Here is a 22,665-nt window from a genome sequence, read left to right as displayed (position 1 = left end):
GATCCTTCTTCACTTCCAGTACCCATGGAATATTTTTTATATTTTCTATGTAGGTGAGAATATAGTGTGTCAGTCTACTTGCCGGCAGTCTGCGAACGTGCCAATAAAATTTCAGACGTCTTCTGCGGATGTCTGCTGCAATGTTGGAAAGCTCTTCTGTCACTTTGCGTGACCTCAGTCTATATCCATCTTCTGTTTTTCGGGGGCCGAGAATTTTCCTCAGGATTCTTCTTTCTTAAAATGATTTCTAGGTCACTTTTCCCATTTAGTGTAAGGGTCTCACTGGCATATAAGACTTCGGGCTTGGTTAATGTATTATAGTGTCTGATCTTTGCATGGCGGGACGAGCACTTTTTATTGTATATGTTGTGAACCCTACCGTAGGCTTTCCGAAATTTTTGAAGGCGAATTTTCTGGGCAGCCTTCTGGCCTCCCGTTGGTTCAAGTATTTCTCCCAAGTACTTGAAGTGTGGTACTCGGTTAATTTGCCCATATGCCGTGTTCAAATTTTGGATGTCAAGTTTTGAACAGAAGAACTTGGTCTTTTCGAAGGAAATTTGTAGACCAACCTTTCCAGCACATTCACTAAGGGTTTCAATTTGTTTAACAGCTGTGACTACATCATCTGTCAGTATGGCAAGGTCATCTGCAAAAGCGAGGCATGATAGCTCAATACCGTCTTTGGGTCGTCCTAGTCGTATGGGGCGCCAGTATCCCATGTCTTTGAATGTCTTCTTCCACTCACAGATGACTTTATTATTAAATCAGGAATATTTACGTTCGGCGAAAGACGGGATTAGCTGTCTTGCATATATGCTGTCTTAACAAATTTAGAATCCTCGTTGTGAATGTTGGAAGTTTGGCATGATTAATCGTATTGTGTCACGAACATAATTTGCACGTTACTCGTCGATTGAGACTCTAAGTCAAAGATGATCTCATAAGATGAACACTCGATAAGAATGTTACTCTCAAGGTACCGGTGCATGGAAATAAAATTATTTTTAGCTCCTTAATTAGTTGCGAGTAGATGGAGAACTACAGGGCACAGTTTGAATTCACTTCATTCTCTAAATACCAAAGAAAATCAAGACAAGAAATCCATTCTAAGATAGAGAAAATCACGGATACAATGCACTAACGCTGAGATCGCTTCTATGGTCACTTACGACGGATGAACTACTATCTGATAACAATTGAGAATCCATTGAAAAGAAGAATGCATTATGAATATATCATGAATGCAATATTATCGGTGGTAGAATCGGCAAGTCTTCTGGTCTCTGTTGGATCCCAGTTGAGTTTGATACTTCTGAGGATGTCGTTTACTTCGGTCACATTCAAATACTCCCGTGAGAGAAATTTCCAGCACTTATACGTCTGATAGACATTGGAATGGTAGCGTTCCCTCTCTATTAACCTGAGGTACTAGATTCGATTTTCGGTAAGTCCAGGGAGTTTTAATCTGTAAATTGAACTGGAACGTTTTCACTCTGCCTCTTTAAAAAAAAACGAGGGGCTGTCTGGTAAGAGAGGCAACGGTTCGCTCACGAAACGAAGCAATATGGCAAAACTCCAAAATCTGCAGGCCATCTTTCTGGGCAGCAGCTGCTCTGAAAGCCCAAGGTCATATACGTGCTACAGGTTTATTTGGTTATGCCCCTGGAAAGATTACTACCAGCTAGAATAGCAAATACCCCTTTTGAGAAGAAATTAAATGTTTGTTTGAAATAAACCCGTAGATGTTCCACACTTTTCAGTACACGTCAAATGTGTTGTGTACTTACACTTAGGTACACGTTATGTTAATAATTATCATTGAACAATGAGTCCCATCCTCACTTTATGCTGTTCTGAAGACAGATGTCATACTTCACGTTATTCAAATTCAAGAGATGTGCCTTAGTTCAAGCCAAGGCCCCTGCATGCCCATCTCTCTCCATCTCTTTGCCAAAAACGTCATATATTAGAGCGATGTTAGAAGAATTTCTTACCAGAAGCCTCGTGAGAAGAAGAGAGACGTGTGTGTCTAATTCTCCCTGACACCACTGCTAGTCTTATCAAAGAAATGAAGAGCCACGACATCCGTTACGGTCCGCTAACCTTCAAAGTATATGAAAAATGCATTGCTGAAATGAATAACCGTCGGATATGAGGGCAGCTAAATGAAAACCAAGCAATATTTTAAAGGAGAATGGTGGGTTTACAAGGGAACTGTTTGGCTTACGGCTGACCAATTCTAATGAAGCTTGCTAGAGTGATCAATAAAGACATCTCGTACTTAATGGTAATGATCTTAGTGCTAGATATCCACCGAACATCATTACTGAGGTCATTATGGTTGCACCTTCTCTGAGGGCCTTCTGACAATGGCCTGACAGATGATCCTCATTAGGATTATCATCGCTTCTCAATCACATCCAGTTATCTCAAGTACATAAATATTTTCCGTAGTGTGTGAGTGGACATCATTTCCCTTTTTATCAATCAGTCCATGAGCAATTTTTCAATGCTTGTCCCTATATCAGTGAGATCGGTAGAAGTTTGCGTACTCTCCACGACAGACTGTAGCCAGGGTAACATGGAAAACTCAGAAATATATTTATTGAGAAGCAAGTTACAAATCAATAAAGCAAAGCGATAAATCATATTACCATAAATGATTACCATTCGAGTGCCCTTTATCTCTAGTAGTGCTGCGTTAAAGCTTCCATTCTGCCGAAACGTCAAATATAACACATGTTTAAATTAATTTATTGCTTGCAACATGATTTTAATCCCAATTACAGCAGTATTCTTTGTGATAAAAATGAAATTACAAATAATTACAATATTACCTAGCCGAACATAATATTAAATCTAATCTCGACGAATATAATGTAGTTAATTTGATCCGATTTATCCTTTTATTATAGGCATGGGGTTATAATTCATTGCATGCACTGTTTTATCAGAATTGTTATCTCTTAATGCTCGCCGTGAATTCTTTTTAAAATACCGTCTTGTTTGCCCTGAAGTCAATAATATTATTTTTTCAAGATACACTCATATACTGCATAGTCTTTAAATTAGTTAATTTTGATGGGCGTATGTTGCGACATTTTTTATTTGAAAATTAAGTCTTGAAGTTGGTCGCGGCAAATTGAAATTCGTGAGGGAAAGGTTTCATTATTTGATAAATGAACTCTTCCTTATATTTTTGCCTTCGATCCCCTAAACCAGGGCCTCTCAAACGCCCAAAATATCACGTGTGCGAAACGAGGCCCCGAGGTTGTGTGCACCGTGCATCGGTCCGACTCGGCTCGGTTTGGACCAGCGTTTTGTCTCAGGGCGTCTCGGCTAAGCTCGGGTCTGATGGTGGAGCGCTGCAGAGCGAGTGAGGAAGGGGGAAATGGGTGAGGTGAGGGAGACAGACGTAGGGAAAGAGAGAGGCAGAGCTATTTCTGAAAATTGAGGAGTGGGGGACCTACACTCTGATCGACCTAGCGAAGTCGTCTTTTGTACCTTGCGCCGCGCAATGCACCGGTGCATGCACTCTGAGAGGCTGTGCTCTAAACTCTCCAATTCTCAATTTAACAAAAGCTCGTTGTACGAAAGAATTTATGGATAGTGAAGTGTTATTTTAAAATGTAAATATTTCAAGTATTTATTTTGCACCCGTTCAAATAGATACACATGAATTTTGCATCTAAGGCTCTTGTAACGGACTCGTCACATCACCGGCATCTACTTCCAAGGAAATTCGCCACGCACTAATCTTCATCATTTTGTTATTGCTATGGACTCACCTTTTTTTTACGACAACACGCCGTATTCTTCGTTGCAACTGATAGTGAATAACCTCATCGTTAATATTCATTCAAGAGCAATGCCCTGCATGGACGTCAGCTCTATTCGTCTTCGCCGTTCTCTGTCAACTGACTCCCGGCAGGCTTGCTTACACTCCTGATGAAGTCACCCGATACTGTTTTGTTTTTCTACTACACGCTCCCGTAACATGTAGAACCAACTCGACTTGCTTCTCCTCAATTCTCCCTCTCTGCACACTCATATATAAACCAAGCTTTGCTCTAACTTAATTGAGATGGATTTTGTCTGCGTAGAAGGTGGAACATGGAATGTCCTCTCCCTTATTGTGAAGCTGTGCACTTCATTGCCTTTTTGTTCGAGTGCAATGAACATCGAGAGGAGGAGGTATGACAAATATTTTTATTCATTCTTTAAAACTTGCAGCCTTGCAGGAACAACTTTCCTTTTTATAAATTTAATCTGGGAGCATGGCATTTCTAAACCATAACGTCACCCTCTTTCTCTATCTATGAACTATTGTAAACTATGGACTCTGCTGCCATTCTCTTTTGAGCTGTGCGTGTTCTAGGTTTGTGACCTTGCGAGTCCCATGCGTGGCTACCTATGACCGGTGCTTCGAATTTATGTTGTCATTTTCTTTGGCTGAATCAGACTGTATTTAAACAGCCTTCTCGGATGACCGTAATTTTCATAGGTCATTGATCTATTCAAACATCATCTTCATGGGGATACACTGTCCATATATGCAGTTCCCATTTAAAATCAACTTTCTTATGGACTTCACTGCCGGAAACCTTTTGTATTGTAATGTGTGTTTTCTCTTTTCTTTTTGAGACTGTAATTTTGTAAAATTTTGGATTTACTGGTTTAATTCTCTCTTGAATATATTTGTAATCAAAATTTACTGTGGTTTTCAATTTTCTTGTAATCTCAACTTAACGAATTCCTCACTAATCTTGACACTCTCGGCTATTCGGAGGCTTACTTGCATTGGTTTCCACTGCGCCATATTTTCCTCTCCCTTTTTTGTATGGGGCGAGTCTGCTATTTCTATGGCTACTCCTATTATCTTCACCTCCACGGCCTCTCATCACTCATTGGTCGTAGCTGGATGATTACGGAGTACTGCGTATAAACTTATGTATTTCTAAATCTCCCTGTATTATATTAATGCGAACATGTTATATCTACCTATATTATTACACTCCCCATCACACTTTTGTATTCCAGTACTGGCCTGACCAAGAGGGTTTTACAACTTAAAAACACATTTTTATGTTTTTAAATAGCTTCATATTTATTATCCTTCAGTTCTAATAATAGTCCGAGGTCTTTTACGTACATGTAAACATGCATGCACTAATAAACAAATTATGACAAGTTTCCTTTTACAAGGACATCCTCAAATTCTATCAAATCAGTTTCAACCGTTGATACATAAATACAATGTTGTTTACGTTGCGTAAACCTGCCATTAATAATAAATTGGTGGTGTTGTGAACAAGAGAGAGGAAATATAAATCCTGAAGTTCTCCACTGCCACTGTTGTAACTTTGAGAAAGATTTCTGCCTAACCATCCGGCCTTCGAACCTGCAGATTGCGGGTTCAAACTTGTCAGAAGTAGCCTAGTTGGATTTCTCAAGAGTGAAGAAGTGCGTTCAGTACTCAATACCGTACGATATCGGTATAAAAGATCTCTAGGGACACATTTAAAAATATTTATTTATTTATTTATTTATTTATTTATTTATTTATTTATTTATTTATTTATTTATTTATTTATTTATTTATTTATTTATTTATTTATTTATTTATTTATTTATTTAGTTAGTTAGTTAGTTAGTTAGTTATTTACAGCGCACTACAGGATATCTTATCCTAATTAATTTCCCATCTAAACTAGTCTAATAGCCTAATGTCTGAACTATTCTAATATTATATTTAAAAGGAGAAAGAAACAATATTACATATCTAATCTAATCTTCACAACATTTGGTGTTTAGTCGAAAATAACAATTTATAACTCTGCCTCATACCGCCCAATAGACACCTGGTTTACTTTGCCATCTAGCAGATTAACATTAAATGTCGAAACTGAAGCGCATGCATCATAATATTGCACCAAATTAAGATGACTGCAACATGGTAGCTGAGACCATGCAATGTATTGTATTATTATTAATTGGTCCATGGGCCACGTTTGTAGTTTCTCAACCAGAAAATATTATCGCACCTGTATTTAAGTCACTGTTGTACCAGTGCTGGTGTCTCGTTCACCAACTATTGGTCATTAACTGACCCTTCCACTGGGCCTTACGACCCTTACCTTGCAAAGGTCATCAGTGCACTGTCGAATTAGCATACACTCGATACCCATGCATAAACCTAACTGCGTTTTGAATAATTTAGTTTTTCCACTTACTTGTGCCAGGCTCCACACTTTCGTCCATCTTATCCCTTGGTAAACTCTTGTTCTTTTCCGACCCCGACGATATTAGTTCACGAGGCCTAGGGAATCTTTCATTCTCACGCTCTTCGTGGCCCTTGTGTTTTTTGGACAATACGTTCATTTTTCCCTCCACTTTTATCTCTCTGATTAATGTTAATAGAGCATAGTTGCCTAGTAATACTTAAAACAATAATTCCCATTACCACCATTCAATCATTTCTTCACTATTAATGTCTCCCTATTTGTTTCATTGCTGTCTGAGTAACATGACCCAACGGCTTTGTTTGTTCTATTTCTGGAAATCTTCCGCTTTCAAGCCGTAATTTTTCATAGAGGCCAAGTAGTAATAACGATCTAATCGATCTGTCTTTTTTGGTTCGTATCCTTCCAACATTAACTTATCCTTGCCTTATTTTTATACATATCTTTCACATTTTATTTCTTTCCTGTCACGTGAAAAATGAACTATAGCTTTTCTATTCCACAAAGTTATATAGACGGAATTTCAGCTTCATTTTCTTGCAAACAAAATAGCTTGCTCCTTTGGTTATGTACGGTAATTTACGTTTTTTTCTTATTTTTTTTTGGCTTTCACCACAACTGTCTACGTCAAGTGGTATATGTTCACTTATTAAAGATATGTAACATGGAATATGAAATACTAGACACTGAAAAACAGGCTATTTTTATAAAATGGAATGGAACAATACTGATGAGGCGTCTTGAGACTATGTGAGACGTGTTGGTTATTTTACCAGTCAGTGGAAACACAATCTATATCCATAGGAAAATGACGTCGCAGGATAACGTATGTTACGAATGGTGACTTCTCTTAACAGTTTTGTATGAAGGGAGAATTGGTGAGATGGATTCCCCAACCTGATGGTAGTGATTATTTTTTTTAATTTAAGCAGCCTTTCCCTTTTAACACTAATCAGGGAAATTTTAAGGTGTTAAGTATCGTCAGATACGACGAAGGGACCGCGTAGTGCTTAAGAAAGACAGACTATCCTGGCCTGGCAAACGTGATACATTCGTAGTCGGAAGAAAATAAACCAAAGGAAGTCAGAAAAACGAATATGACTGTGGGTGGGCTTATAGAGGTATTTGGAAGCAATATCAGACTCAGCTATATGCTCTGTGGTCACGAAATGGCGCTTCCAATTTCAGAGACCCCCTGAGGTTTCAGAACGTGACCAATAAACGTAAACATCTGAAAGATTTCATTGATCTTGGCGTACGAGGTATACAAATACTCAACCCTAAGCTTAAATGTATATTTAGTTCACCTAACTGTATCTCCTTCCTGATATTTTTCTCTTTCTTTACAGGTGAGTGCCACTGTCACTGTGTCTGGAGAATCGGGCATGGTACGTTCAGTAATGCTTCATGATATAAGTAATTGAATTTGAGCTTGTCCGTATAATTTACTCAGTCACTATATTGCTCTTTGGTCCAGCCCCTTAGTGTACCTGTCTCTTACAAGAAGGTCGCGGATTTCATCACCGACCAGTTCAAGTACTTTAATCCTGGACTGAAATATGATTCATAGTAGGGGAGTAACGTATATCATCTGTCTGCCAAAAAAATATTCCGGTCTATTCATATAAAATGTAAAATCTGTAAATAACTAATGTGCGTTTAATTAAAGCAGGTAGAAATAATGCAATATATAATCAAGTTATACAAATTATTGAAAATCTCAACCGCCCAATATTGTCACCCTCACGGACCAGCTGCTTCGACTCATAGCACTTTCATTGGTTTTATTTTCCAGTAACTACAGAGCTATAATATGTAGCCAATACGGAAGTCTCAATAATAATAATTTATTCGATTACAACACCAAAACTATATGAACAAAAGTGAATCAAAAACTTTTCAAACACAGTTTGAAAAATATCAAACCGCACAACTGATAACTTCGTGCAAAAATATCCCGCTTGCAAATGAGTTGATTGATTGTTATTAAATCAAATTCTTATTGAAATTATATATTGTTGTCGAAAAAGTGTGATAATAATTAAATGTTCAAGAAAATTTGTGGATAATAAAGATCTCTGGTGTTCTACACTTCAAGAAAGTATAATTTTTAGAACTAAAATATTGTACTTTGGTACCAATTTTAATTGCTATAATTAAATAATTTGGTGCAGGTATTTGTGCGGAGCGTGTTATGACCTGTGCTGTGTTATACTCAACACAGTAATAATAACAGCTGCTAAATGCAACAAAATGACAATTCCTCTACGTACAAATTATTAAAACGAATTTATTTCAACTGATTTTTACAAACCCGCACTGACCATTTCCGTCCAGTGTGATACACTGAGTGGCCAAAAATCATGGGCCACCTGTGGGTGGGGGACGCAGACGAAGACTACACCCACGGTATCCTATGCCTGCCGGAAGAGGCGACTAAAAGGGGCGACCAAGTGATGATCAAATTAGAAACATGAAACTCTTTGTGATTAGTAGCACCACGCAAGGAACACAATGGGTCGCATTTACTTGCGCGTAGTACCACCATGTTGGGTACCAAATAGGTTTGTGATTAGTAGCAAACGTGGGCACGACGGCTTTTACAGTGCCTGTGATTAGTAGCACTATATGAGCAACACCATGGGATGAGGGAACCCATGGTTCTGGCTTGCCTATGATTAGTACCCCCTATATGAGGAACACCACGAGATACTACGAGTCCCTGTGGTTAGTACACTTAGGTGATGAACACCATAGGTTTGCGTTGCCTGTCAAGGGCGCCGCAAAGTGCGAAACACATTAGGTCTGTAATACATGTGCGAATTTCATTACCTGTGAGTCGTACCATAATGTATGGAACACCGCGAGTCTACGCTACTCTTGATTAGTACCGCAACATGGGAAATACCATGGTTCTACTTTTCCAGCGATAAATACCATTATGAGGGCCGATGACCTGGATTTTGGACCCGTTTCGAGAACGAGCATATTCTAATCGATTCAGCATCGTGCTATGGAGGCAGTCCCTTGGTCCGTACTACTATTGTTTTGTGCCAGCTTCTGTGCATGTAAGGCACTGTGGGTCGGATCCACTGATCGTTTTAACTTCATATCAATCCATCCATTCATTCTTCGTCCTCACGCTTTGAATTCTGGTCAGTGGAGGATTTTAGATTTGTAATATCATTTCGTCTCATTTCGTACCATTAGGGACCGATGACCTCGATGTTAGGCCCCTTTAAACAAACATAAATCAATCAATCAAAAGTCATGGGAAGACGTTGAAAGTGATATTAATAATGAGTTGCTCCTTACCGAACATTAAAAACGGCAGCAGTATGACGAGGCATCGAATCTACAAGGTGCTGGAGTCTTTCTGGAGGGATCTCGACCCACGCACCTTGCATTGCTACCCAAAATTGGTCTTGTGTAGTTGGTGGAGGGTTCATGGACCTTTACACCAGAATTGACAGCACCCCATAAATGCTCGTTGAATTAAGATCGAGGGATCTGGAGGGCCAATCCATAGTCGTAACTTCACTGAAGAACTCCTCCAACTACCTGCGTGCCACCACAGAGCGGTTACATGGCGCATTGTCCTGTTGGAACATGGTATCTCCGTCAGGTTACTCTAGGGCCGTAAAGGTATGCAGATGGTCTGAAAGAATGTCCACATAACGTGCATCTGTCAGCGCTCCCTGCAGCCGAACAGCGGGTCTTAATTGCGACCATGAGAATGTCGCCCAGACTAGAACCAAGCCACGTCCAGCTTGGACACAACGTCATTGACACTCAGGAACCATAGCTTTATGGAGCGTACGCCACACTGTCACGTGCGTATCAGCTCGATACAACTGGAACCGGATTCGTCGGGCCATACCACACACTGTCACTGTTCCATGGTCCACTGCCGATGTTCGCGGGCCCATGTACGTCGTTGAGGTGTCAGCAAAGGGACACGAGTTGTTCGTCGGGTGGTGAAGCCTTTTGCGGTATAGTTGCCTCCTTACAGTCTGCCAACATTCAACTGGACTGTGATCTGACTCACAGTAACCCATCGGGCGCCCAGGATGATTCTGCGGAGGCGATGTGATATCCGTTCGTTAAACACTTGTGGTCTTCCAGTATGGCGGTTTAAGCGGATGGTAATATTATCTCTGCTATATTGAAGATCTACTCTTGACACTGTTGACCTCGAAAATCCGAATTCACGTGTAATGCGCCGTGCGCCGATGACCATCCCACATTCAAAGTCGGTTAGTTTGCGACGTGTTGTCCACTCAGTGTATATATTATTTTGCAACGAGTCTGCGGGGTCCCTTAAACGTCCGGGCCCGCATTGCATTTCAGGCCCTGCAAGCCTTTACCTTACGCCCCTGATTCATAGCACCATTGAGTTATATTTCACAGCAGCCTTCTCACTTGTGCTACGAGCCACCGCACTATCTGCAGAAAGGGGATGAATCAAAAAAGACTGAGAAGCGTGAGTGGGTGTATGTGGGAGGGAATGTTGTTTGACAATGTTCGATATGCCGTATCACAGTAGTAATGAATAAATTGTATAATTCGAGAATCAAGTTGAATTTGGTTGGAATCTGAAAACACTGAGACAGTGGAACAGACTGAATTGGAGATCTGATTAAAGGTTCTCACGTACAGATATCTGAGTAGGTTTCTGAGCTGATGTTCCGTTCAGTCCAGTAGTATTTGAATGGACTCAAATACGACAGCCTCGTGTCCGTACATTAATATGTTTTGTATTTTCAAAGCCAAGGATGGCATCTTTGACATTTCTAGCCCATACCAAAAACACTATATCTCACCAGATACATGAACACGTACAATAAATTTTAGGGGACAAAATTCCAGTTCCTCGATGTGTTCGAAAAAAACACAACAGACGTTAATGCGATGTAAACCAATTAATTTGCATCACATGACGGTGGATAGACTACTAACTCACGGCATGTTTGAGGAATATTTAATAAGTAAGAGCAACGAAAAATCTACAGGTTGTAAGTAACCTATGTTGGGCAGCCCTGAAGATGGTTTTCCGTGGTTTCCCATCTTCACGCCGGGCAAATGCTGAGGTTACACCTTAATTAAGGCCACGGCTGCTTCCTTCCAACTCCTAGCCCTTCCCTTCATCGCCATAAGACCTACCTGTGTCGGTGGTACGTAGGCCTAAAGTCAATTTTATAAAAATATATAATCGCACCTACATGCACTTGTATTTCACCAAAAAGTAATTACAATACCACAACGAAACATATCTGACTAAAGACCGCACAATCAACACGACGTAAAAGTTATTGCGATGAAGCCGGCAACCTATATATTGGGAGACTGGCGCCCAAAGAATTTGAATTTAAAATGTTGTTCTCTGCTACAAGTTTTGTTCTTGCTATAGTTTATGAATAACGGTGTATCTAATCTGTTTTGTATTTATACATTTTTACTATCATTACTTATATAATTGTATAGTTATGCATCTCGGGAGGAATTTTGGAGTTCCAGTTATATTGCTACACGGAATATTTTCTACAAATTGGCCTTATCATTACCTGATACTTTCTTAACAGAACTACACAATTTTATTGACGAAGTTTAAAATAAACTAGTTGATATCCGGTGTACACTACTACGCTTCAGTAAATACAAGATGTTTTTAATTAATTCTACTTTATGCAATTTTTATTACAATGTTTCTTAATTACTTTGGTTGTTTTTCATATATTTCTTATTACATTTATTTATAATTTCATCTTACAAAACAAATAATACTATAAGTATGCTCTAGTTTTTTATATTCCTATGTCTATTACTTTGATCAAAATACTTCTATATGCTTACATAAATGGTGATTTATTTGCATGATGCATGATGTTCATTACAACGCGAGTGGATACAAGACATTCTGTGGTTTTCCATCTGGAGTGAAAATGAATAGATTCCTCTTCAATGTGTTTCTAGGTTACATGGAAGTACCTCTCGAACACTACATGTTAGATTGCTATTTCCAAATAACAGGCAATGGGTTGCCTAGTTACATGAACCACCTACCAAAAAAGGTACTTCATAATACATGGCGGCCTGTTCCCATCCTCCTATATAGAGCCACGGTCATGAACCTCCTAGCAATAAAGGTACTTCATAAAACATGGCGGCGTGTTCCCATCGTCCTATATATAGCATTACTTACTGAACTATCATGATGCAGAGTAAGTCGCTATCGCCTAACAACAATCTATCCATAAAGTTCGATACAATTCTTCGCGCGGCTTTGGTGGTGGTGGTGGTGGTGGTGGTGGTGGTGGTGGTGGTGGTGGTGGTGATTGTTGATTTAAGAGGAAATACAACTAGGCAACTATCCTCTATATGACACAAATCATAGGAAAAATGGAAGGGATCCGACACTTCGAAAAATGAAGATATCGCAAAGGAAGGCAAAGGCCACGAAGGGCGTGAAAATGAAAAATTCCGTAGACCTCCATACGTAATACCGTCGGGGTTGGAAGAGGACAAGAGTTGACCAAGGGAGGTGGGATGGGATAGATGAAAGAGAGGAGCCTGGCAAAAGAAACTGGAAACAATGCCAGGACTCAGCTAAGGGCCCCGTGGTCACCAACCCACGCTCCAATGTTCAGAGCCCTTGGGGAGCGCATGGCTTTGTAATTAAATAAATTGCATGAAATAAATATATTTCCCTTCATTCCGACTCATTGGCTGAATGGCCAGCGTTGAGGCCTTCTGTTCAGAGTGTATCGAGTTTGATTCCCGGCTGGGTCTGGGATTTTAATCACCTCTGATTACTTCTTCTGGCCCGGGGACTGGGTGTTTGTGTTTGTCCAAACCATTTCCTCTTCATATTCATACAACACACTACACTACCAACCACCACGGAAACACGCAATAGTGATTATATCCCTTCATATAGGTTTGGCGTCAGGAAGGGCATCCGGCCGTAAAACAGGAACTAATCCACATATTCTACACAGTTCGCACCCGCGACCCCATAGGTGTGGTAGAAATGGTAGAAAAAGAAGAAGAAACTATATTTCCGTTGACTTTTCAAGAAATGTAAGATTTTTCCTGTACTATTGAGACGATTTGATAGCATGATATGAAATACTTTTATCAGGATTTGTGTAAGCAGCCAGGTGTTGCTACTAGGCTGCCATTGGTAAGTTTTCTAGCTCAACCTATGTGAACAGCTGGCTGCGACATCCAGGAGCTGTCTGTAAAAGCGAGAAAATTTTCATCAGTTCATTCAGAATCCAACGTGACACACGTTGAGCTGACATACCAATTCTAAAGGACTGCACTAATATTGCAACATCTTCGTTTCACAGATATATTGCATTGTAGGCTAAAGGCACTGCCTACTCACCAATATTTCAGTAGTTTTAATTCATTAAAAACTCACGTGGGTGTTTTGAAATGATGCAATATTTTTCTAGTACGAACAATCACGTAGAACTCCATACTTACTACTTCAATGACGCTCAGCCATGCCATGTTCAGTATTGAGTGAAATGTGATTGATGCTGTCTCGGACAAGGTACGTCATTACAAGAATTTGTTTGTTATTAAAGGAATCCACTCTCCGTAGATTAACTCTCCCCTCTCTCGCTATGAGAGCCATTTCCGTAGTGACTGCTGGCGAGTCTTACTTTAAACACACTGGGAAACACTCACCAAAGAACGATCGCTTGGCCGTGCACTTTCATCCACGTGCGAATTTAATAGAGTGTTTTACGAGGAGACCGTCTGGCTTTTACGTCGGATAGGACAATAATCTTCTAAATGAGGGCTGTGATAGCCAGGTGACATCGTCGCTGGGTTCTAATCAAAGTGACCATTTATAAGCCCACGCAGGTCATCTGGGAATCTGTAAAATGAGAAGTCACATCCATGTTGTTCGGATGCATAGTGACTGTAGTGACGTTATCAAGAGAGCTACATGCTTGCTTGCTTGCTTGCTTGCTTGCTTGCTTGCTTGCTTGTTGTAGCAGCCAATGCGCCTCGTAACGGAATTTTACTTATACTGCTAATAATAATAAGAGTTGGCGTCTGACATTTCTTAGAGGGAGGTCCGTTTACTGCCTGCCGACGCGGGATAAAGGGAGTGGCTGTGTGGTTACCATGGAAACGAGGGTGGGGCGACTGCGGTTGCCATGGAGATAAAACTTCAGGGCAGCTCGTCTTGCTGGGAGTTGCCAAACCCGTCAGTGTCACTGATAAGAACCTGATTGTTTGTAGAAGAGTGATCGCAAATGGGACGACACCGCCTGGCCAGGTAGTCTACAACAGATCACAGCAGTCAGAATGAAGGAGGGAACAAGTGAGCAGGAAGCGAGGGGTAAGAGCATGTAGAAAGGAATGCTGGAATGTGGCAACATCGTGAAATGGCACGTGCAGTGCTCCTCCCTCCAACCTTACCTGTCAGACACCAATTTTAGTTAAGTCTAGTATAATAAGAAAAACGTCTACAGGGGAAGTATGGAGGGTATCAACATTGAATGTTACTGAAAGCATATATCTCTGAGTATGATCTACTGGGCGCGTTGACCGTGCGGGTAGGGTCGCGTAGCTTTGAGCTTGCATCCGGGAGATAGTGGGTTCAAGTCGGCAGCCCTAAAGATGGTTTTTCCGTGGTTTCCCATTTTCACACCAGACGAATACTGCGGCTGTACCTTTATTAAGGCCGCGGCCGCTACCTTCCCACTCTTAAGCCTTTCCTGTCCCATTGTTACCAACGACCTATCAGCGTCGGTGCGACGTAAAGCGACTTGTAAGGGAAAAAGGAGAAAAAAAAGGATAGGTGTATAAGAGACAAGAATTCAATTTTGCAAAGCGTTTACAGAATTGCTCAAAAGACAGCTCTACTCGCAGCGTCATTAGGGAATGAAGAACTAGTTTGTGCGCTGCTGCTTCAACTCAACAACCTGTGATAAACCATATAGCATGCTCCACACATCTCTTCGTCCTCAGACCAGACTGCCTGTTTGGAACTATGGAATGACACTTGGTATGATGATGCTCTGGATAGTGTAGTTGAACTGTAGTTAAATAAGTGCAATCATCTATAACCAAAACCCAAACCCCGTGGTGCGACAGCCCCCAAGAGCCGAGCCTATCAAGCGACCACTGCTTAGCCCGAAGGCCTGCAGATTGTAAGGTGCAGTGTGGTTAGTACGACAAACCTCTTGGCTGTTATTCTTGGCTTCCAAGATCAATTCCGCCATATCACCATCAAATAGATCCTTAATTGTATTCACGGAGGCTGAGTGGACCTCGAATGAAAATTGTCTGACTTGGGCGCAAATCGATCCCGGATCTTGCGTGTAAGAGGCAGGCACGCTACCCCTACACCGCGGGGCCGGCGAGTGCAGTTATCTAACCAATTTATTTCAATATCAGAACAGAGCGGACTACGACTATGAGCTCGGGGGGAACGATTCCTTCCACCTCTTTACCCAGTTTAATTCATCATCACTGATTTCATCTTCATTAGCTCCTCGTCTGAGGTTGGCATCAGAAAGGATATCCGGCCGTAAAAACATGCCAGTTAATTTCATGTCACCTCGTCTCCGACCACGTATCAGGAAACAGAAACCAACATTAGTGGTTAGTTGCAAATGAAAGCTTCGAGCCCAAAAATGTAAATAATAGAGTACTGGGTGCCTTGCTTCACGTAAGGTTACGTGATTTGGAGAATAAAAAGCTACAAGCACCCGAGCACGGAGCTACATAATTCTGAGATTGATATTCCCAACTGGAGATCTTACTTTTAAAAATTTCTCGCAAAGGACTACAATTAAATTGAAATGTAACCATTCCGTTCTCAGTCATGTCATAATAAACAAGAATCGGTTTTCACCTAGGGTTATTTAAAGAAATGTCTTCCACCGATCTTTTGAAGTTCAATTTTTGAATTTAGTTACACGTGGAATAAATATATCTTTCCTAGCGTTCATTCACACATACGGAATCCGCTGTTTTAATGTGTCTCTTCCATTTCGGTCTGTGTCCGACTCGTTGGCTGAATGGTCAGCGTACTGGCCTTTGGTTCAGAGGATCCCGGGTTCGATCCCGGCCGGGTCGGGGATTTTAACCTTCATTGGTTAATTCCAGTGGCTGGGTGTTTGTGCTGTCCCCAACATCCCTGCAACTCACACACCACACATAACACTATCCTCCACCACAATAACACGCAGTTACCTACACATGGCAGATGCCGCCCACCCTCATCGGAGGGTCTGCCTTACAAGGGCTGCACTCGGCTAGAAATAGCCATACGAAATTAAATGAATTTCGGTCTGTTGCTGAGATCTTCAGGTTTTAGCCTGAATGTTATTAGTCCACCACATTAATGGTCTTCCGCGGGGTCTTAATGACATAATGTGCAGAAAGAATACAATCTAATATCTTGGAACTTGAAAATAGGCGCAGTGATAGGGCCGGCCCCGTGGTGTAGGGGTAGCGTGCCTGCCTCTTACCCGGACGCCCCGGGTTCGATTCCAGGCCAGGTCAGGGATTTTTACCTGGACCTGAGGGATGGTTCGAGGTCCACTCAGCCTACGTGATTAGAATTGAGGAGCTATCTGGCGGTGAGATAGCGGCCCCGGTCTAGAAAGCCAAGAAAAACGGCCGAGAGTATTCGTCGCGCTGACCACACAACACCTCGTAATCTGCAAGCCTTCGGGCTGAGAGCGGTCGCTTGGTAGGCCCAAGCCCTTCAAGGGCTGTAGTGCCATGGGGTGGGGATACGGACGTTGCCTCCTCTGTAGTCCTATGTAATCTCGGGAAATATTTCATGTAAGATTGCTATACTAACTTAAGAATGATGGTGGTAGTGATTTTGTTTGTAAGGCATGAAACGACTGAGTGAAATGAAATGGCGTATGGCTTTTAGTGCCGGGAGTGTCCGACAACATGTTCGGCTCGCCCGGTGGAGGTCTTTCGATTTAACTCCCGTAGGCGACCTGCGCGTCATGATGAGGATGAAATAATGATGAATACGACACACACACACACACACCCAGTCACCGGTGCCGGGAATCTAACCCGGGACCCCTTTGACCAAAGGCCAGCACGTTAACCATTTCGCCATGGAGCCGGACAACGACTGAGATATCTACACTTACTATAATCTTTTTCCATTACTGGAGGTTGAGAACAATCACAGCGAAGTCTGCACGGTTTTCGGCTGCCCTCATCACTCTACTCCTGTCCAGTCCCGCAAGTTTCTCAGCCAAGAATGTTTTCTTCAAACACGACTTCTACATCCATTAATTTTAGTCTGCATGATCAATTAATTATTTCTAACAGTAATAAGAAAAATATATTTTTAAAAGTCGAATCTCTCGCAGGATGAATGTAGTGGTTAAAGACTGAAGAAAACAAGGCAGACATAATACAGAGGACATTTCCCCTGCAGATTATACACAGTATGGGACTGAATTCTTTCAGCCTCCTGGGGGGGGATTACGGTATGATTTCTAACAACTTGTAAACGGTCTGGATTTCAGTGTTTAACTGGAATGGCCAAGGAAAGTTCACACTTCAGATAGCAAAATAATTTGCTTACTATACTTCAAGCTAACTGAATCCCTCCCTGCCTTTTACACCCTTGAATAAATGAACCGTGCAAACTACGAATAACAAAGATGAAAAATTGCAGCCTTGTCTAACTCCTGTAACTAACTTGAATCCAGAATTCACTCTACCATTAATGGTCATTTCAGCCAAATTGTCAACGTAAATGTCTCTGATCCTCTTTAATAATCTACCATTAACCTATAATCCACCGAGCAAGTTGGCAGTGCGGTTAGGGGCGCGCGGCTGCAAGCTGGCATTCGGTAGATAATGGGTTCGAACCCCACTGTCGGTAGCCCTGAATATATGTGGTTATACATTTTCACATCAGGCAAATGCTGGTCTGCACCTTAATTAAGGCCACGGCCGCTTCCTTCCAACTCCTAGCTCTTTCCTACCACATCGTCGCCATAAGACCTATTTGTGACGGCGCGATGTAATTTTCCTCGATACTCTGCCATATCTCTTCTCCAGATCTGCGTAATTTTCTATTCATCTCGTAGCATACTTGTTACAAACTGTAAACTATGGTCGTGACTGCCCCTCTATGGTCAGAAACCACACTGGCCTTCATTCAGCTTATTGTCGATCATTGCCTACACCTTCCTTTCCAAAATGGCAGTGTTTAGAAGGTGTTCACTTTACTTGGTATACCGATCCATGAAATACCTCGATAGTTGCTGCAATCCTTTCTGTTCTCTTGTTTAAAGTTTGTAGATGCAATTACTGTTCTCGTCCTATCAGAATGTACCTTACTAACATTCCATCTTAACCTTATTACTCTACGAACCATTTCATCTCTGCTGTCCCACTAAAGTATTAATATTTCAGGTATATTTGCATCTATTTTTGCTGTTTTATGATTATGGAAATTATTTGCCATCCTTAACCCATCCTCGAGCGTAAAGTAATAGTAACAATAATCACAGGTTGTTCTGCCTTTCGGCAGGTCCAATCGTGGCTACGATCCAATCACGATCTCCGGGGGAAAGCTAATTTAAGTGGTATCCCGTTGCCTTTATCAATGTCATTTTAGGGTATTAATCAGCCACCCTCAAAAGATAGGGAACAGTCGTTGTTGTAGCCGCCTCCCTGATGTAGAATATAGACACTACGGCTGATATATGCTTCCAACATGCATACAGATACCTTTAACTCAATTAAAACGAGCACTGGGTTGCCACGGACACTGTACTGAAGCCTCCTTCTCCGTTGTAGGTAGGCCTACCGCTGAAGTCTTCACTCGATACTAGGATTGCCAAGTGTATCGTATTATACGTGATTTCCCGTATTTGGATGTCTGAAATACTGTCCCTTTTTAACAGCATTCGGGACGCCCTTTTTCCCCCTATATTCAAAGAACTTAGTTCTGCCAGTAAACATTAGCGATCCTGCATTCCATTTCATTATTCTTCATCTAGCGATTCTGTCCTGTGATATGTAGGAGGCAAGCGAACCGCCGCTCCGACACCTATACTAGACTTAACTAAAGCTGGCGTCTGACAGGTAAGGTTGCAGGGAGGAGCACTGCACGTGCCATTTCACGATGTTGCCACATTCCAGCATTCCTTTCTACATACTCTTACCCCTCGCTTCCGGCTCACTTGTTCCCTCCTTCATTCTGACCGCTGTGATCTGTTATAGACTACCTGGCCAGGCGGTGTCGTCCCATTTGCGATCACTCTTATACAAACAATCAGGTTCTTATCAGTGACAGTGACAGGTTTGGCAACTGCCAGCAAGACGAGCTGCCCTGAAGTTTTTTCTCCATGGCAACCGCAGTCGCCCCACCCTTGTTTCCATGGCAACCACACAGCCACTCCCTTTATCCCGCCTCGGCAGGCAGTAAACGGACCTCCCTCTAAGAAATATCAGACGCCAACTCTTATTATTAGCAGTATAGCTCAAGTATGGGACTCGTGGGAGCATGACATGGAAGCATCTGGTTTGTTTCATCGCAACAATTAACGAAACATTCTTTCAATTTCAAATGTTTTTAGCAGAAGTTGTTAAAGCTGGCAGTTAGTGTTGTGCTGTGGTGGAGTAAGAGTAAGAGACTTCATACTAGTGTTGTTGTGATGTGCAATTAAGGGAGATTCAGCATAGTTGAAAAAGGCTAAAAGTGAAAAGAAAAAAAAAGGTTTTAAACTTTCTATGTAGAAATAGAATCCAATCGAATCAAGTGGTTATTTCATTCCCACTCCTCTTAAGAAGAAAAGAATGGAAAATAAAAATAAAAAGTGGGTGTATGTCTTGTACATACAAGAACAGGAGAGAAGATACTGGAGTGGTGCAAGGGTCTCGCGACAACAAGCCGGGCCCCAGGGAAGACACACAAAGCACCCCGCCCAATCAGAACCCCACACACACCATAGTAAGAATTACAAGAGATTGATTTACGTATCTCGGGCGCGCAATACCGAAAAAGAGAAGTGTTACATACAAGAGTTTTTACATATATTGTGCTGGTACAGTTTGCGGGTTCGATGTAAAGTTGTAGGAAGGAGGACTAGGGTAGTGTTGCGACATAAGGTAGTTGAGGGTAGTTGTAATATTGGTGATAGAGGTGGCGAGAAGGCGAAGAAGGTCCAGTATCGGGTGGGGCGGTAGGAAGAAGGTGGGGTGTGGAGCAGGTAGGTAAACGGCTTGTGGGGGTGGGGTGGGTGGCGGGGCTGGTTGGGGGCTATGAGGAGAGTTGTAAGGAGGGGAGCGTACGGCACGGGGTGGGGAGCGAGAGTACTCCACTCGGTAAGTTCGACTGTGGAGACGGACGCCGGTGGTGATCAGATGATGTACGTCGTCTTCAGAGGAGAGTTGTAGACGTACCATAAACGCTGGACCGTTGGCGTTGAGGTTTGGTGGTCGCTCAGTATGTCCCGTTCTGTGATGGCAGGGTCTATGCCTCGAATGACACAGCTCGGATATGGAAGATGCTGATAGGCTTGTGTCGTGGCGGTTGCGTGTTCTTGGGAGGCTGGCTGAGCTGCGGTGGTGGCATCCGTTTAGTTGGCAGGGGGTTGTTGGGGATTGGGTAGTGTGACAGGTAGGGAGGTGGTGGGCGTTGACATGATAGGAGAAGGGTAGCTAGTCGTGGTAGTAAGGGGGGGAGTATGGGCCGAAATAGTGAAGGTAGAAGTAGAAGTAGTGGTGATTGTAGACGAAATGGAGGTGGAGGGGCGGTGGAGGCTGCCGGGGTGTGCGAGGTTGATGTACGTTAATAGTGGGAATGGTGGAAGGATGATGGAACATTTGCTGTAAGATATACTGGGGAATAGGTACCATTTCATAGAGTCTGCCAACGGCCGTAGCCGTGTTGAAACACCGGATCCCGTGAGATCTCCGAAGTTAAGCAACATTAGGCGTGGTCAGGAGTTGGATGGGTTGCCACGAGCTGTTGGTAGGGGGTAAGGGAATGGAGGAGCGGAAAGGAACTGGCCACCCTACCGCACGTAAACTCCGGCTCAGGAACGCCTCTGCGGAGGTTCGGACCTGCCTTCGGGCACAATAATCCTTACCTACCATGGAGTCTGCCGTTGATGGTTGCGCCGCAGGTTTCGAGGGCTGCCGTTGCATCTGGATCTCGAAAGTAGGCCAGGAGTTGCGTTGAAAGTAGAGAAGTTGAGCGATCCCGGAGCCGGTAACATCGTGGACTGGGGAGTCGGACCGGCGAAGTTGGGTGAGAATGGAGTGTTCTCCGAGAGCGATGTCGGCGCCTGTGATACATGTTTGAGGAGGGAGGCGACAGCCAACGAGGCGTCTGCCGATTTTTTTTCTTGTGCCGACAGAGTTTCAGATAAGTGGAAGGCCACCCAGCCGAACAATTGTGAGGCGTGAGAGAGTATGTGTGTAGAAAATGAAACAGCAAAATACTATAACAATGTTTGCGGCTGTAATATAGTTGTAAGTAGAACAGGAAGAGGGAACAGCGTTTTCTTCAGCAAATGTCTGTATGTCGTGTCGACATGACCTATCCCTTATTGGCATTTCACAAACCTGGCATCCCTACTTTTAACCCTGAGCTGGAAACTTTCATCATCATCATCATCATCTGTTTACCCTCCAGGTTCGTTTTTCCCTCGGACTTAGTGAGGGATTCCACCTCTACCGCCTCAAGGGCAGTGTCCTGGAGCTTCAGACTCTTGGTCGGGGGATACAACTGGGGAGTATGACCAGTACCTCACCCAGGCGGCCTCACCTGCTATGCTGAACAGGGGCCTTGTGGAGGGATGGGAAGATTGGAAGGGATAGGCAAGGAAGAGGGATGGAAGCGGCCGTGGCCTTAAGTTAGGTATCATCCCGGCATTCGCCTGGAGGAGAAGTGGGAAACCACGGAAAACCACTTCCAGGATGGCTGAGGTGGGAATCGAACCCACCTCTACACAGTTGGCCTCCCGAGGCTGAGTGGACCCCGTTCCAGCCCTCGTACCACTTTTCAAATTTCGTGGCAGAGCCGGGAATCGAACCCGGGCCTCCGGGAATGGCAGCTAATCACGCTAACCACTACACCACAGAGGCGGACAGCTGGAAACTTTACCAGATGTTACATACCGCGTCAGTGTGCTCTGGGACTCACATGCTCAGGGTCACCACTCCCCGAGTAGAGCTGCCTCGCAAGAGGGTCTTTCCCTAATGTCCTCCCTGTCCGGCTGCATAGCTAAATGGTTAGCGTGCTGGCTTTTGCTCACAGGAGCCCCGGGTTCGATTCCCGACAATGTCACGAAATTTAACCATCCTTCATTAATTCCGCTGGCACAGGGCTGAGTGTATATGTCAACTTCATCAGCACTTCATTATCATCCATATCACTTCACCTACTTCTTTT

At 42.7% G+C, this 22,665-nt stretch overlaps 1 protein-coding gene across 1 annotated transcript in view; it reads left to right on the top strand.

Moving 5' to 3' along the window:
- The first annotated feature begins 7,621 nt into the window (after positions 1-7,621).
- LOC136877079 (octopamine receptor beta-2R) overlaps positions 7,622-22,665 on the top strand; it is a 316,256-nt gene continuing 301,212 nt past the window's right edge. The window contains exon 1 of the mRNA XM_067150896.2: positions 7,622-7,630. The gene's annotated coding sequence lies outside the window, so the exon portion shown is untranslated. The remainder of the gene's footprint in view (positions 7,631-22,665) is intronic.

Source organism: Anabrus simplex, chromosome 7, assembly GCF_040414725.1.
Source record: "Anabrus simplex isolate iqAnaSimp1 chromosome 7, ASM4041472v1, whole genome shotgun sequence".
NCBI classification, from domain to species: Eukaryota; Metazoa; Arthropoda; class Insecta; order Orthoptera; family Tettigoniidae; genus Anabrus; species Anabrus simplex.
Note: the sequence above shows the minus strand (reverse complement) of the source record. Positions and strands in the feature narration are given on the sequence as shown.